The sequence below is a fragment of the Solenopsis invicta genome, chromosome 4, assembly GCF_016802725.1.
Source record: "Solenopsis invicta isolate M01_SB chromosome 4, UNIL_Sinv_3.0, whole genome shotgun sequence".
Lineage (NCBI taxonomy): Eukaryota > Metazoa > Arthropoda > Insecta > Hymenoptera > Formicidae > Solenopsis > Solenopsis invicta.
In genome coordinates, this window is record NC_052667.1 from 682,227 (window position 1) to 699,605 (window position 17,379).

A 17,379-nucleotide genomic window follows, 5' to 3' on the forward strand; every position below is an offset into this window, starting at 1 on the left:
AAAGAAGTCGAGAGAGAAAAAGAGGGAAAACGGAAGACGGAAAACCGGCAGAGAGAGAGAGAGAGAGAGAGAGAGAGAGAAAGAGAGAGAGTATCCCGTAATTATGCGAAGGTGAATTATGACGGTACAAGTACCGGAGTTACGACGACCGGCCCAAACGACTCCAAGTGGTCTCGTCTATCGATGACAGCGTGTAGCGCCTTTCGACATCAGATACGCGAGTGACGAATACATTGTCCGTCATACGTTGAAAAATTCTCGCCGCGTTTGCGGTGTTGATTAATCTGTCCGGCTGCCGCATATATTTTTACGGTAAATATGCAAATTACAGCTTCTCATGCTTCGATTATCGCCGACGTTGTAACGCAAAGCTGTAATTTGGTAATGTCACTCCCCACGTGCGCAACACTTAATTATAATGGAGTATTTGCTACCTTCTGTACATTTGTAATTACCGGACACATAGTATATTAATAAATGAGACCTTTGTGATTTTTTTCCTCCGCGATATCATAAAATTGTTTAAGGTAATTTTTATTGAGAAAGTACCTATCCGTAGACACCGATCAAGACACCGCGATTAAGAAACATCAACTTTAAATAGTATGGTGCGTTCAATGGTGATCTGGCAAAACCACACGCGTGACGTAATCCCTTTCGAAAAGCGCATTTTTTGCTTCGGTCTCCGTGACGCGATCTTTTGTTTTGACGCGATTGGACAGGTGAGTTATCTGGCTACGGTAAGACGATCGTTCTTCTCCAACGGACACCGACACGCCGGCGAAGTTCTCCCCGAAAAAGATTCATCCGGAGCCGGTGTAAACACAGCCGATAAAACGACGAGGAGAGGCCTTAACTGGCGCGGAAGAGTGATGCGCCACGGGAAACCATTCTTTAAAACCTCACACGTCCCGTGCGGCCCTTTCCGTCGCGCGATCGTGGCCCACTTGAACGGGTAAAAACGACTTGGCGGCAGCCTCTCGGAGAAGACGAACTATCGCCGCCGCCCTCGCGATGCACCGATCCTCCCCGAGCGCTCCGCGTCTCGAATTCGATCAACTCCATCACTTTGGAGGACAGTCTCTCGCAAATAAGGTCGCATCAATTGAGATTACGATTTAACTATAGCTACGTTACGTAATACATTTTCGTTGTCACTTGACAAAAAAATTTCAACACATTTATAATCTTTAGAAATCTTAAAAATTATGCGTACAAAACTAACAAACATATAAATCATACTTCTTGACGCAACGTTTTTATATCATTCCTTTTTTTGTAAGAATTATTTTTTTTTTTACAAATGACTTGAAATTTCGCGTATAAAATAAAAAGTGACGAAAAAACCTACCATACATACAATATATTATGCGTTTAAAAAAATTTTTAATCAGAACTTTCGTACAATACTCGTCGCAGACTGTCCTAGTGGATTTACAGTCGACGTTGGAAAAAAAACTCTACATCGCGCCCACGGGAATCTCTCGAGGGTTCTTCAAGAGAAAGGAGATGATCGGCCATACCATCGGACGACGACACGTCGGACATCAGTCAGTCAAGTCGGAGTCGTCCATCGAAGTCGGGGCGGAGGAACGTTTCGGTCACACGCGACGGGACATTATCGCATTAAATATCGACAGGTGGCTTTCAGCGAAGCGCGCTAGAAAAATCAAGAGAAAAATGCCTAAATCTGTCCAAGCTCCCTCCCCCCTCCCCCATCCCTCGTTCTCCACCCTTTTTCTCTCTCTCTCTCTCTCTCTCTAGCCCTTTGCCTTCTCCGAAGATTCGCCTGCGCTGCAATCGGTGTGTCCACCCACACCCGCTGCGCTCATAATAGGCTCTGCGAGGCTAAGCCCCTCTAATTCCTCTCCCATCCTCCTTTTACCACAATCTCCCGTTTCGACCGCACCAATGTCTCTTTCTCTCTACCTGTCTATCCCTATCTATTTCTCTCTTCCCCCGCACCCCGACACGCTTTTGAACGCGGTTCCCATAGGTTATTATTAGAATGCCTTACGTTTGTGCCCCCGGTCGCGGCCAGGTAGATGGACAGTGCTCCGCCCTTCGAGAGAAAGAAGAGCCCCGAGTTGTACGTGCAGCCTGCAACAACTCCACCGCGCTTCTTCGCTCTCTGTGACCTTATCCCCTGTCTGTGACTACCTGAACAGGAATTCCTGGATGAAGAGCGATCTGTGCCGTGTGACGACGATCGTTTCTCGCTGCGCGACGCCGCGCCGCGCCGCGCCGCGCCGCGCCGCCCCGCGCTGCCCACGCCGTCACCGCCAAAGCTGGTATCATGTCAGGAATTATTTTTGGAGAAACAAGTTTCGATTGCTACAATATTTGATTCGACGCGCTCGGCTTTCTACTTCTCAGATTTCTCTCCGATTCGGCAGCGTTTCAAAAACGCACAAGACTGACGGTGCGACGGAAATGGATTCTCTTGCTCGTCAATCGCGTACGATCGACGATCGTATCGCGTGGCAATTCACGCAGCCGGCTTTTTAACGATCGCCTCGAAAAACTTTGATAAGTATCATAGAACGCGATTTTTATCCCCTTTGGTATTCTCTGGCGTTAATTGTTATAAATGTGATTCTAATCGAGCTTTATACATCTCAAATCATTTTCCGATGATAGAAAGAGGTCTTTGTGTTAAAATGCTACACTCGGCCAATTCGATTATTATCATTTGGACACGTATCAGCCCTTTGTCATTCCTCCAGAGATACGACCCGTACTGTGAACATATAATGCATTAACACAACTGGAAATTTGTAATATAAGAGCCTAATTAGTAATTGAGTTATCTTTAATCAGCGAAACAAGTGGACCGAGGCCAATCTTGACAAACTCAAGTACGAAACCGAGAGATAAAGCGGCAATCGTCAGTATAAATTTATGCCTAAATTTATTACAATCGACTACTACGTTTGACGTTTATTAATGACGTTGTATCCGGTAGCTCGAGTATCAAGTTGCATAAGAAGCTACTTTATTTTATTACAAAAAGTCAAAGGTCGGAAATTCTTTATCGCTTATTCCATGTTTTTGGCGCAAAACCATTCGTCGATGACAACACTTTGTGATCCTCTATTTATCATTTTCTTTCTTTCATCGGGAATCAGCAACTAATAATATCTTTATAGAAAGATCTCTTCTCTACAGTTTAAGTTTCAATACTAGCTGAGCGTGTAAAAAAATTGGTTGTTTCCAAGTTGTATTCTCATCGGAAATATTACATATTAATTACACGTATAACGATATTGTATATCGCGAAAAGTATGTTAGATAATTATCAAAAATGTCTCACAAAGTGTTTTCATGTACAAATTTTACCATGCAAAAAATAAAATATCTTTGTTAATAATGTTATTCTGTCTTTAAAAGTTTTTGTTACACGATTAATTTGCGTAAAATATCTCAACAATTAAGCATAAGGTAATATCAGCAATAACTTCCACCTAGGATCTTTATGAGAAGCAAAGTAATTTAAATCATTACATCTTCCATACTTCATCGGGCGTATTTTCGCTTCATCGATATCGTCTTGATTCCAGTTAATGTTAAATTTAAGAACTACGTTTTAGACTGTGGTCAAGTTGCCTGATATATTTCACATCGGAACGACTGGAGTACTCCATCATTCCGATTGTTCCGAACCAAGCTGACCGGATTTCGATCCGATCGCATTGCTCCAGGCGCTCGTTAATGCCGCGCGCATAATTCACGCATGGTTTTAATAACACGACGAAAACATCGGCAGGGAACGCGCCGCCACCACCGCCGATCTTTTCAGTCCGATAAATCGCCATCGGTCTTTTGCACGACGTATTTCGCCCACCGGGAAAGACTGCCGTCAATTATTATCGTTTCCCGCTTCTGGTAGCACCGCGTGCGCGCATAAATATCGTCATTTCCAACGACTTCATTCGCCGCTACCACCCTCCTCAAACTTTTCTAAGTAATGACCATTTTATGGCCGTGATAATGAAATTCCGAGACATACATACACACTTGCACGTTTACATACCGCTAATCAGAACGTTAGTATCATACGCTTGTATCGTATCTTATGCAATGAGTAAGTCATGTTAAACTAATCGCGATACTGTAACTCTGAAAAATTCAATTTACAAAATTAAAAGTTCAAAATTCCTACCATCGTTATATAATAGACTGGCTATGTGTTCTTCAAACCGAAAATTTTTGAGTTCAAGAAGTGAAATCTATAATAAATTTGCATTAATCCAATTTAAAATTACAAAAACATTTCTTTTAATTACTTAATAATTTTAGGTTTTTTTTGTATTATCGTTAAGAAGAAAAGTATAACAGTTTATTTGAAAAATAAGATTTTTCGTAAAATTATTTCACTTTTTCACAAGTGTTTATTGTACTATTGCTTGTGAGTACATAAATAAATATGATGTGTAAATGTACGAATGTCAATAGAACATTGAACACAGATTCATATGTTCGTCAAGTCCAAATGACGATACAAATCAGTGATATCAGTTATTCTTGTAAAAAAAAAATATATATAATTTACAATTACATCGTAAAGTGTTATACATGCTGCCATCTCGCGGTATAGATTTCAAACGTTTACACTCCGCCGGTATCACATCATTTTCTTATCAGTATACATAGTAGATGCGACCTTTTTGCCAGAGAATTCGACCTTATCGTTCGTTGCGTACATATATCAAGACTCATAACAGCGGCAGCGACGACGGCCGATGATATTCACTCGGAAACGAATAACGATTGGTCGTCGGCATTGCCGCGAATATGCTGCACGGGGGACGCGTTAGATAAGTACTTATTCTTTGCGCAAAACGTTCGTTGATAGGAGTACGCAATAAGGCAATCGGCTGGCAGCAATGTCTATTCCTGATATTGACGCGCAGCAATTAAAATGGACCGGCGCGGCGCGCGGCGCGCGGCGTAACGATCACGATAATGGCAACGTTTTCGCCGCGGCACTGATTGCCAACGCCGGCGGTGATTTCATGCCGCGAAATGTACGAAAACGCGCGAGAGAGCCATAAAATATTCATAACTTTTAGAAATCCCGTCAATATGCAAATGAGAAATGCTAATCGCCTCCCGCATTCGCGCCTACGACGAAAGCTATCGTTGACACCCGCCCGTCAAGATTCTTGTTTTGCGGATATGTTCCACCGGTTCCGCGATCGATGATTTAACCGCTTGTCAAAGTATCGAGCTAGAGCCCAGCTCGAACATTCAAGGATATTCGTTCTTTTATCGTGGATAAAAACTTGTGGATAAAAACGATCGATAGCGCGCGTCGTTTAATTATAGATATATCCGATCGATACGTGTTTAGGAGGATCTTAACGGACACCCGATTTCGTTTGCGCAGGTTTCGAATGACGAATGAACATCGTAATTTATTGTTTGTCATCGTCTTGCGACCAAGAGAAACCCGATGTCGTTGAATTCTGTGCCAATTTAACAGTCGTAAAATAATAAATTAAAAATGTCCGTGGCGAAAGATCATCAATTTATGCATGTTAATAAAGAATTGTCAACAATAGCGATATCCATTTGTATGTCAGATGCGTATTGTAATTTATGTCGAACACAGGTTGAGAATAAAATAAAATAAAACTAAGAGAAATTAATTTAATACTATGTTACGTGATACTGTGTAACATAATGTACACGGATATCTTTTTTTGATTACCCGATAGTGATTGCTATATCATGTTACTATACGTTCCCCCTCTTTCATCTAAAATATATGTGTCTCTTCCTTTTTATGATTTAGATAACAATTCGTACTAGAAGACATCGAAATGACACCGATTACGAATAGTTAATAGTTCTACTCTTTTACAAATAGCGTTAAATTAACTGGAGCTATTTTCCAAGTTTGATGTTTTCCACTCGTTTATATTGTCCATCTCCGTTAGGACATACGGTTGGCTAAAGACGTCCCGTATTTACTGCAATTTCAAGCAACCAGATCGACTGGAGTCGCCTCGGTATTCAAAACAAGTAACAAGCACAAACCGCCTTCACCTCGTGACGTCGGCGAAAGCGTACAAAGGACCGGCCAAATTAAATCCCGATTAAAAATAAGGCATGCCTCGCGCCGCAATTTATGGCGTCGCTCCACGTACGTATGAAACAAGAACGCTCGTTATTGTTTCAGGCTACTCTTTTCTACGTGCCTGACTTCGGATATCAAAGGAATCGTTTTGCTATTATTTGTGAATGTCACAGCGACATTAATTGCATTATTATAACCTTGCCTACCTTTTTTCCCATCGGCAATAGCTATGAAAGGATAAACGTTAAAAAAAAAAAATTATTTCTTCGTTCACCATTCGTTTAACGGTAGATCAACAGAATCATGATAAACAGATGAATCAAGTTTTCATATCTTACATAAGTAATAATGCCTTGTAAGTTTATAAAGCATCAGTATAAGGTGATAGGTGGATAAAAAAACCAAATTTTAGCTTTAAATAAAAAAAAATACTACTATCACCATCATATTATTTTAATTAGCATTTTATAAGTAACTCGTTGCAACGTCGCGATAATCGATAAAGGGACGGTAAAAAATGGCCGTACAAATAACGATGGTTTTAAAACTTTTAATCCCACACATTTATATCAACTGAGCAGGATCGGGAAACCGCAAAAGACTTTGACCCATTCTTTCCCTTCCCTTTTTCCATGTGTATATATATATATATATATATATATATATATATATATATATGTATGTATGTATGTATGTATGTATGTATGTATGTATATGAGAATACGACGGAAATAAAGAAAACTATGTCCTGGTGTGTTACCTCGGTGGGAAACCGCGGTAACGAACCGGTATTCCGGTCGACCCCACGTTAGCCTCTTTAATCGCGCTGCGAATAATTAGCGGACGGCGATTAAGGTGATTAAAGGCGAGGGACCGAGTCACGGGTACGACGCAATTAGCCGAATCACTTAACGACTCGGTCGACGGGTGCACGGACTGACACCTAATGCGGAGAGAGTGCGCAAACGGAATCTGCCTGTTCCGATCTCAAGGCAGAAATTACGTAATTGAGATATGCCTAAGAAATAACGCACTACGTTGTTGAAGGAATATTTGTTAAACTATCATGTACTATCATAGAACTAATGAGAATACTTGATTATTAATATTTGTGATTAGGAAGAACGTACTTTTTACACCAAATTAATTACTATCTCTTCGTTTAGAATTATCCATTTCTCAAGTTTCAGATGTAACACATCATGTAAAATCTTGCGAAAATATGCAGTCCTCTATCAGTTAATTGTGTCCATCTACGAATTCCTGCCCCTTAATTCCGAGATTCGCGGCAGGATTAGTGGATCGTTCGCTTATCTGCATAAGCATCTCGGTAGCCTCTGCAGCGTAGAACCAGAATAAGAAGACAAAATCTCTTCGCTATAGAAGCTTTACAGTATACGAGAACTCGCGTATGCCCATCTATATAAGCCAGCGGACCATTCCTACGTATCGTTTGATGTTAAGTTTTGTAGTTAAGAAGCGGCACATTCCTCAGAGACACGTAAAAGATCGCTAATTACGAGTATGAAAAACGCACTTGTCATTCTTCAATGCAATATTCGTCCTTCCTCATTTACTTCTGTTCTTTCCTTTTTCCTTCGATTACTTGAATAGAAAAAAATATCGCAACTTGATAGTTCTTATCAAGTGTATGCAATAATGTGTGTGCAGAGATTCTATATCGACCATAACAAACTACAAATTACGACTTAATTCCGATTAGTAATTTATCTTATTAATTAATAGTTATTAACTCTTAATATAATTGAAAACTTGATAATAAGTATAAAGCGCTAAAAAGAAAGTAATTTTCAAAATAGATAAAGGAGAGACAGAGAATTAATGCAAAATTCATTTGCTAAAATAAAATGATTAAAATTAAATGAAAAGCATCCATGATCGCAAATAAAATTAGTTATGAAGATCCTTTAACCACTGCATACCTTTGCGAGCGAATCCCTTATCAACATTCTCGGTCGCATGGATCCACAAAGTATCATAAAGTAGCGTGTCACAGACCATTACTATTCTCATAATTTCTGCATTACAGATTTGTTATCGAAAATTACCGCAAAACGTGTGCTACAAAAAACCTGCAGCACACACCTTTCGTCGCATTTCTAAATTATCTTCTAATTAATATACATATCTTTGCATGACCAGGTATCAGCAAGCGTTTCGCAAACCAGTTTCGCTTCGTGCATACGATTCCCGTTCGCGACCGTTGCCGCCAAGTTACGCATGATTATATGTCGAATGTATGTTCGCAATACTCGAGAAAGCTACGCGTAAGGAAACGGACAACAAAATTTTAATTTAAATTAAATGGCCTTGAAAAATAATACATGCGAAAAACGCCTTTCAAAAGCAAATTTTTTTACGAGAAATGCATTTTACAAGTACACAGAAAGAACAATTTTATTGTAGTATCTATATAAAAATTTAACTACATATAGATCAGAAAATAATTTGATGTTAAACTATCAAAATTATTAAAGTCATTCAAACATGATACTGTTGCAGAAAGTTTTGACATTCTAGCAATTAACTTAAATATTCAATATATAATTTTTTAAATTAAACATAATTATGTGCAAATCTGTATTTTAGCAAAATTGTTCTCTCCGTATAGTAGACTTCAATTATATGATAACAAGATAGCATTGGTACAGAGAGAATAATCATTAGAATTGTCGGCGTCGTTACAAATTGCACCGTATCCGCGTTCTCTCTCCTTGCAATTCGCTTTACGCGAAGTGAAGTCGCTCGGCAAGCAACAGGGATCATTAATGGTTCTCACAGTACAAACGTCGTCGGAGGCGTTCTCCTCCGACGAGCGCAAACAAACGGGGCAAGATAGTGCCAACGGTAGCAGCGCCAGGAGATTAGGGTTTGTTTTACAGCGAGTGGTAAAGCTGTCGCACGGCTCATGCCGGCCGTCGTGTTTAAACGCGCCGGCCTTGGTGCAACAATGCGGAAAGTGTTCACGAGGTATTTCAGTTGTACTTTGACCCATAGCCGGTGTTGCCCGGCAATACCGACTTTAAATGTTGCCCGTTCAACTCGCGATGCATTTAGAAAAAAAGTTCTTAAGCCGGGATATAAGTGTGTGCTACGCGAAACGCGTTTCGACCTACATCTACGATATTAATAAAGAGAAAATGCTAAGATCATCAAACTTTGATTGTATGAAAGAATTATATGAGAATTTGAAGACAAACTTTGTGTATTCCGTCGATAAGTAAAAAAAAAAATAAGGATAAATATGATACGTTATAAGAATCAAACATCATACATAAGAACAGAATAAAATCTTAAATTATCTCAAATAAATTTAATCGAAAGATATTTTGACGAGTTAAAAATAGAATAAGTTTATAATACTATAAATTATACATGTATGTGTGTGTTTGACGGTTTATAGAAGCCGTTTCCAAGATCAAGACTGTTACAAAAGGAATTGTGTGGGCGTGGCAGATAACATCCAAGTCTTATCATACAATTGGAAAAATATCATCAGCCCGCTGTGAAAATAGTTGCGTAACGTATGTATGTATACGCGCGTAGAGCACGCAAACATTGGTGTGGCTTGCCGCATTTTGGATGCAGGTTACGCCCATCGCAGCGTATTGATAAAAAATGGAATTTATTTATTCTTGAAATATATGGGAATGACAAGAAATATTAAGAAATTCTCGGACAATCAAAAATATACGTATATACATATAGCCGAATAGAAAAGTATATCGTTGCGGAATACTACCGCGTGCGAATTATTTATGATATTTTGAAATCTGATGCCGACTTAAATTTATTTGCATTCACTATTTTTTTATTTTACATGTAATCAAAATGACAATAAATTAATCAATAAATTATCGAATAAAAAATATGAGAAAAATAATAGTAGCGGTATATAATTATCTTGGATATCGATAAAGATCTTAAAAATTATAAAATCCGAAGACTGGAGAGGAAAGAAATAACAATAAATTTTTCAACAAAATTTCATTTGCGGTTACTCGTCTATCACGAAAGCACCGAAATCGAAAATCTCGTTACTCTATATCGCGGCGAGGATATCGAAAGATTCGATTACGGCGGGATGACAGGTGCAGATGGCACCTGCCTAAATTTACGAATCTTGCGTGCTCTACGATTCTATATCTATTCAGAGGAATGTCCCACACATGGTTCCTACGTGAAGTACTATCATCCTATCCACGTCCAGTAAACAAGCGTATAAGACCGCTGGGCATATTTGAGGAGGAGTGCGTGGAAAAGGAACATGCGGCGCGACGTGCGCGGTGCACCGACCACCTCGACCTTCTCCACCCCTGGCGGATAAAAACCCCTTTCGAGAGTGAAATATGTGAGAGACGGGACCGCCTCGCGGGATAATTCTGAATTATGTTTGTCCTCATCTCTCCGGCCGGCGCGGCGCGCAGCGCTTCCACCTAGTCGCGCTTCGCCCTTTTGTCAACCTCGCGCGGGACCCTGGGTCTCGCCATTCTTCTACCATTCCTCCGATTCGTTCCCGACGCGTTCTTCGATACTTAATGCGGCACGCTGTATCGCGTCGTCGATTCACGATCCGCTTCGGCTCGATTCACGGCTCGAAACAACTTTGAATAGTTGGAAGGGGATCGGTATCGAAACGATGATAAACATGAATATCTTTGATATTTATTATTATTCCTCTACTATATATACTGTCTTTATAATCGAGTTTTTTTTCCAAAATCAGACTGGTTATATTACTGTATTAAACGCAATAGAAATAACTAAAAATTTTCTAAAAAACATCTAGCTGTCATTTGGAACATTTTAAAAAATATTCCGTAGAATTGGATTAGCAAATTCCATTGTATAACGTCTTTAGTTTTTCACGCATATATATTATTTTATAATTGGCTTTTTACGTCATTCTGTACCTAGGGCAATTTGTATTCCTTACGGCGTGATCAACGATAAAGAATCTATGCATCGTTACAAATGTAATTTACTTGCTCGATCAACGAGCGCAATCGACTTGACTCGTGACACGTCTCGTATGCGATAAGATCAGGATAATTCCGAGTCGTGAGATGATCTGGTACGCAATCGAGTCTAATTAGGAGAACATACGCTCCAAGAAAACACCGCTTGAAAATTAATATGCCAATTTCAACGTAGATTACTAATGATATCGTTGTATTGAAGAACTTGCGTTAACATATACAGGATATACCTTCATTGCTATTAATGATAGGTAATTATCTTAACTTGATTTTCTCTTAAAGAAAATTATATGAGAAATTATTACTTCTTATATTTCTTACATTTTTTTAAATATTAACTATTATGATAATTACATTTTTAATTAAATATTAAAGTAAAGTGTAAAACTATGTATCTACGTTACAAAAGTTTAATTTTTCACATCAATATTTTTCGAATAATCACAATATTTTTGAAATAGCAATCGCACGATAATTCAAGATCGTACAGCAATGTCTTTCTCAGGAACAAGTAAATAGGAATAAATAATTAGTATCAAAGATATAATAAATAATATGTAAAATAAATTATATTACTTACCTCAAAATTGCTCTGCCGTTGCTCGATGCCTCCCAAGTCTTCTTCTCCTCTCAAATCCGTCTGCGGCGTTAATCTGTAACATACAAGTATAAGAAAAGTCACAACAATGGTTTCACTCTCGTGTTATAAATCACAGAATAATTAAAGGCTATGAACGAGCAAAACGGTTGTTATTTAAATGATTTATTAAAATTTAATAAAATTGCGGATACGATACGTTTCGGTTTAACTTGACCTTCTTCAGCCATATATTAACATTAATTTATGCTAATTACAGATATGAGAATTTGCACGGTTTTGAACGCATGTCAAAAATCCACCCGTTATGTCAATTAACGGATGGATTTTGATATGTGTTCAAAACCATGCAAATTCTCACATCTGTAATTAGGATAAATTAATGTTAATATACGGCTAAAGAAGGTCAAGTTAAACCGAAACGTAACACATTCGCAATTTTGTTAATTTTAATAAATCATTTAAATAACAACCGTTTTGCTCGTTCATGGCCTTTAATTATTCTATAAGAAAAGTTATAGTAGCGCTCAAAATTAATATTTTAAAGAATAATTATTTATTTGCTCATTGAATTTTATTCGTATATTAATTATAGGTAATAATAGAGTAAAATATAATTTTTTAAAATCTTTTTCAAGCATAAGATTTTATAGTTTTACAAAAAGAATTTCTTTCTTAAATAATACTGTATATAAAAAATAAATAACTAACCGAAAGACTGGTACACTGACGCCCGATGCCTCCTAGGCCTCCTCCTCCTCCCCTCAGCTCCAGGTTGTCGTCTCTTCTTGTTGCACTCGCGATAAACACTCGCGTTAAATAAACAGAATTTGCGCCCGTGGACTAATGAAATATATATATATATATGTCCTTCGCGCGAACACACCGCGGTACTTTGGATTTATAAAATCCATGATACGAGTTCCTATTCAGAGGGAGTCCCGTGGATTCAACACCCCCACTCGGCATGAGACATCGCGATGCACCGGCGACGTTCGGTTAATATGATAAAAATAAATTGAGTTTCAGTGGCACTTTTCATAATTTCGGAGTTCCTTATAAAAAAATAACAAAAAGTTCTACAGTTTTTACCTCAATAAAACAAAAAATGTGTGCATTTCGTAAATTTAGCACGACACCTTTTTCTCTAAAGTACAAGAAAACAATAATATTAATATATTTGACAAGAGTTCTAGTTAGTACTAGCAGATGCCTTAAAGTCTTGAAGTCAGAAATCTTGAAGTCTTGTATCCTCATTTTCTTAGAGATCTCAGAAGTACGTAAAATCCGGTGAAATCCAATAAAATCCGATAAAGTCCATGATAGTCCGTGTAGTCTGATGAAATCCGGCAAAGTTTTGAAGTCAGAAATCTTAAAGTCTTAAAGTCAGAAGTCTTGAAGCCTTGAAGTCTTGTAGTCCAGTGTACATCTATTTTTCCAGTGGTCCATGAAGTACGTAAAGTCCGGTGAAATCCAATAAAGTCCGACGAAGTCCAATAAAGACCATGATAGTCAATGTAATCTGGTGAAGTCTTGAAGTCAAAAATTCGGTGTACATTTATTTTCTCAGTAGTTATCGAATTAAATGCTAAAATATAGTTTGTAAACGAAATGCTGAAAAGTAAAATGCTGGAAAGTAAAAATGCTGAAAAGTAAAAATGCTGGAAAGTATAATTATATACAATGCGACACATGCTGCAAACCCACAGCGTGGTTCATCGGTAAACACACAGTACAACACGTTTTAATTTAACAAATTAATATTTAACGTTCGAGTATTAGCAGAAGATTCGATTCTTTATGTTAAAAGGTATTTATAAGTATATTTCGAATCTTGCAGGTATTTGTTTGTAAAATTCGAAACCAACTATAGTCGAGGAATCGATTACCTCGCAAGTATGTTGTATGAAACATTATTATTTCTTAAAAGTTCGATGAAGTTCAGCGTGGTCCATGAAATCCGACAAAGACCGATGAAGTTCAGCGTAGTTCATGAAATCCGACAAAGATCGATGAAGCGTAGTTCAGGAAATCCGACGAAGTCCATGACAGTCCGTATAGTCTAATAAAGTCCGGTGAAGTCTTGAAGTCTTGTAATCCGGTGTACATTTATTTTCCCAGTGGTCCATAAAGTGCGTGAAATCCGGTGAAATCTAATAAAATTCGATGAAGTTCAACATAGTTCAATGATGTCCATGACAGTCCGACGAAATCCGATAAAGTCCATGATAGTCCGTGCAGTCTGATAAAGTCCAGTGAAGTCTTGAAGTCAGAAGTCTTGAAGTCTTGTAGTCCGGTGTGCACCCATTTTCCCAATGGTCCATAAAGTACGTAAAGTCTGGTGAAATCCAATAAAATCCGATAAAGTTCGACGTAGTCCGATGAGGTCCATGATAGTCCGTGTAGTCTGGAAACCTTTTGCATCGGCTTACTATTAATCTTCCGTGTGATCCTGTTCACGATCATTTTAACTTGACATTGGTTTTAATGAAGCTTACGTGCTAAATCACAAATTTATCCTGATATTTTTAACAAAACTTACATGCTAGATTACAAATTTAGAACCCGACATTTTTCTAACGAAACTTACAAGGTAGATTACAAATTTAGTACCCGACATTTTTCTAACGAAATTTACAAGCTAGATTACAAATTTAGAACCCGACATTTTTCTAACGAAACTTACAAACTAGATTACAAATTTAGAATCCGACATTTTTCTAACGAAACTTACAAGCTAGATTACAAATTTAGAACCCGACATTTTTCTAACGAAATTTACAAGCTAGATTACAAATTTAGAACCCGACATTTTTCTAACGAAACTTACAAGCTAGATTACAAATTTAGAACCCGACATTTTTCTGACAAAACTTACAAGCTAGATTACAAATGAAATCCCGACAATGTAGAATGAGATATTATATGCTAAACGAGCGGCATAATAGAAAAATCACAAATCCGTAAAGTCCGACAAAATCTTGAAATTAAAAATCTTAAAGTCTTAAAATCGGAAGTCTTGAAGTCTTGTAATTCACACCTATTTCCCCAATGGTCCACGAAGTGCGTGAAGTCCGATGAAATCCAATAAAATCTGATAAAGTTTGACGTAGTCCAATGATGTCCATGATAGTCTGACGAAATCCGATGAAGTCCATGATAGTCCGTGCAGTCTGATAAAATTCAGTGATGTCTTGAAGTTAGAAGTCTTGAAGTCTTGTCGTCCGGTTTACACCCATTTTCCCAATGGTCTATGAAGTGCGTGAAGTTCGGTGAAATCCAATAAAATCCGATGAAGTTCGACGTAGTCCGATGAGGTCCATGATAGTCCATGTAGTCTGATAAAGTCCGGCGAAATCTTGAAATTAGAAATCTTAAAGTCTTTAAGTCAGAAGTCTTGAAGTCTCGTAATCCGGTGTACATCCATTTTCCTACTTATATAGGAAGTGCGTGAAATCTAGTGAAATCCAATAAAATCCGATAAAGTCCATAATAGTCCGTGTAGTCTGGTGAAATTCAGTAAAATCTTGAGGTCAGAAGTCTTAAAGTCTTGAAGTCTTGTAATTTTGTAGTGCGGTGTATACCTATTTTCTCAGTGGTACACTTGGACAAAAAGTGTCAAAAGCTGCCTATTTATCACAGTGTCCAAGTGTGATGATTCGTATATTGAAAAAAAATATTTTTGAAAATGCAATCATTTGTAGAGCTCTAAGGCCCGGTTGTTCCACCTTTTGGTAAGTATCAGGTAATTTAACTGTTAAGTAAACCTATGCGAAATGCATAGGTTTACCTAATAGTTAAATTACCTGATACTTACCAAAAGGTAGAACAACCGGGCCTAAGAGTATTAACTAGAACTCTTGTCAAATACTAATATTTATTGTTTTCTTGTACTTTAATGGATAAGATGTAATGCTTTATTCGAGAAATTAGTACCATATTTTGTTATTGTTTTTTTGGGAGGATAAAATTTGCAGAACTCTTCGTTATTTTTATAAAAAACTTCAAAATTATAAAAAGTGCCACTGGAACTCTATATTTGTTTCATATTAACAAAACGTGCCGTAACCACAATGCGCAATGCCCCCCCCCAGTGAGATGTTCACTGCCAAGCAGCAGGGGTGCGATTCCCGACCCTCGAATTAGGATTCTATCGAATGAAAAGTCTATTAGTCCGATAATATAAACGGCACTCCCGAAATAAACGCGCGTCGCGACGAACCGGCTACGGTTCGTTTATTTTATTAAAAATCAGCGACGATTTAAGTGTTGCCTTCCTCTCGTTGTTTTTATCTCGAGGAATATCTGTAAGATACGTTTAAGATATTTATTAAATAGATATACACCAATGTATACATGTTATCAATATCTTATTAAATATATGAAAAAAATATTTTTTTAAATAAAATTAAAAATACGGTTTGAATGGTATCTCAATATATTCATTCAAATGTCTTTTTAGTTTTTTTCTCATAATGGGCAATTATTTAAAAGAGACACCGAAATTCGGGATCGAAACGCAGTGAAGGAACGGAATTGGGTGGTAAATGGGGAGATTGTAGACAAAACGAGAAGTTTACTGACTGGCACCGAATCGAAAGCTGAAGAGCGGCAGAGGGCAGTGAGAGAAGAGATAGAAAGAGATATCGGACAGAACAGTGAGAAGGACGGTGGGACAAAGGGAGAAAGAGATGAAGGAAAAAAAAACACACACGCGCCACCCGCTGAGCTGAACGAGACGCATGCGTGCGATCCTATACTGATAGCATACTGTGTTTCCATGCCTATACGGCTATCCTCTCGTACTCCCGTCCCTCTTGTTCTTCCTCATCTCCTCGATCTCTCCTTTTCCACCTTCTCCTCTCTAAATTTCGTTTCCATTTCTTCTTTCACGCTTTTTTGTTCTTTTTTTCTCCTTGTCTCAATCTATTTCTCTTGGTCTTCCTTTTTTAAAATTTTTATTAAATTCCAAGAGCTTGAGCAGAAAAATTGCCGTAATAGTCGTAGACATAAATTGACGCACAAAGATTGACGTAAATACATATGTATGTCAGCCTTTATATGTTGACAATTACGATTACGATTACGACTATTACGGCAGTTTTTCTGCTCAGGCCCTATGTGAAAAAGATAAAAAAACCAAAAATAAAAGTCTTAATAATTTTTGCAAAATAATTTTTTATTATTTTAAAATTGACAAACAATTTTTGCAACTGTGCCAATATTCTCTTTATTATATGTTGTATATTTTATTTAAAAAATTATATTTTAAGTTTGTAGGTATATAAAATACTTTGCAATTATTGTTTTGTACTTTAATATGTATTCTGAAAAGTCAAATCGAATAATGTAATCAGAGAGAGAGAGAGAGAGAGAGAGAGAGAGAGAGAGAGAGAGAACGTTTACATCAATTAAAAAATAAATTATCTAAAAACAAGCAAGTTTTTAACAAACATTTTCTTTAAAATATATGATGTGATAAACGCGTGAGTTAATGTGCCAAAATAATCTATGTCGCATAATATTTATTTATGCGTATTATTAGAGTCATAAATTACAATTATGATGCGTGATAAATCACTTGGCATTGAATTTCATTAATCCGTCTCAACATCGAAAGAAGACGTTAAGTACTGTGTCGACAATTTTGCCGAACAAGTTAGAGAAAATCTGTTCTCATCCAAACCATTTTGAGATTG

General features: G+C 37.5%; 1 protein-coding gene across 1 annotated transcript in view; it reads right to left on the reverse strand.

Moving 5' to 3' along the window:
* The window catches only part of LOC105195834 (homeobox protein homothorax), a 387,950-nt gene extending 372,506 nt beyond the window's left edge, over nucleotides 1-15,444 (reverse strand). Inside the window, exons 1-2 of the mRNA XM_039448644.1 lie at nucleotides 12,392-15,444; nucleotides 11,663-11,735 (exon numbers count right to left, since the gene is read on the reverse strand). The gene's annotated coding sequence lies outside the window, so the exon portion shown is untranslated. The remainder of the gene's footprint in view (nucleotides 1-11,662; nucleotides 11,736-12,391) is intronic.
* Between the last annotated feature and the right edge of the window lie 1,935 nt (nucleotides 15,445-17,379).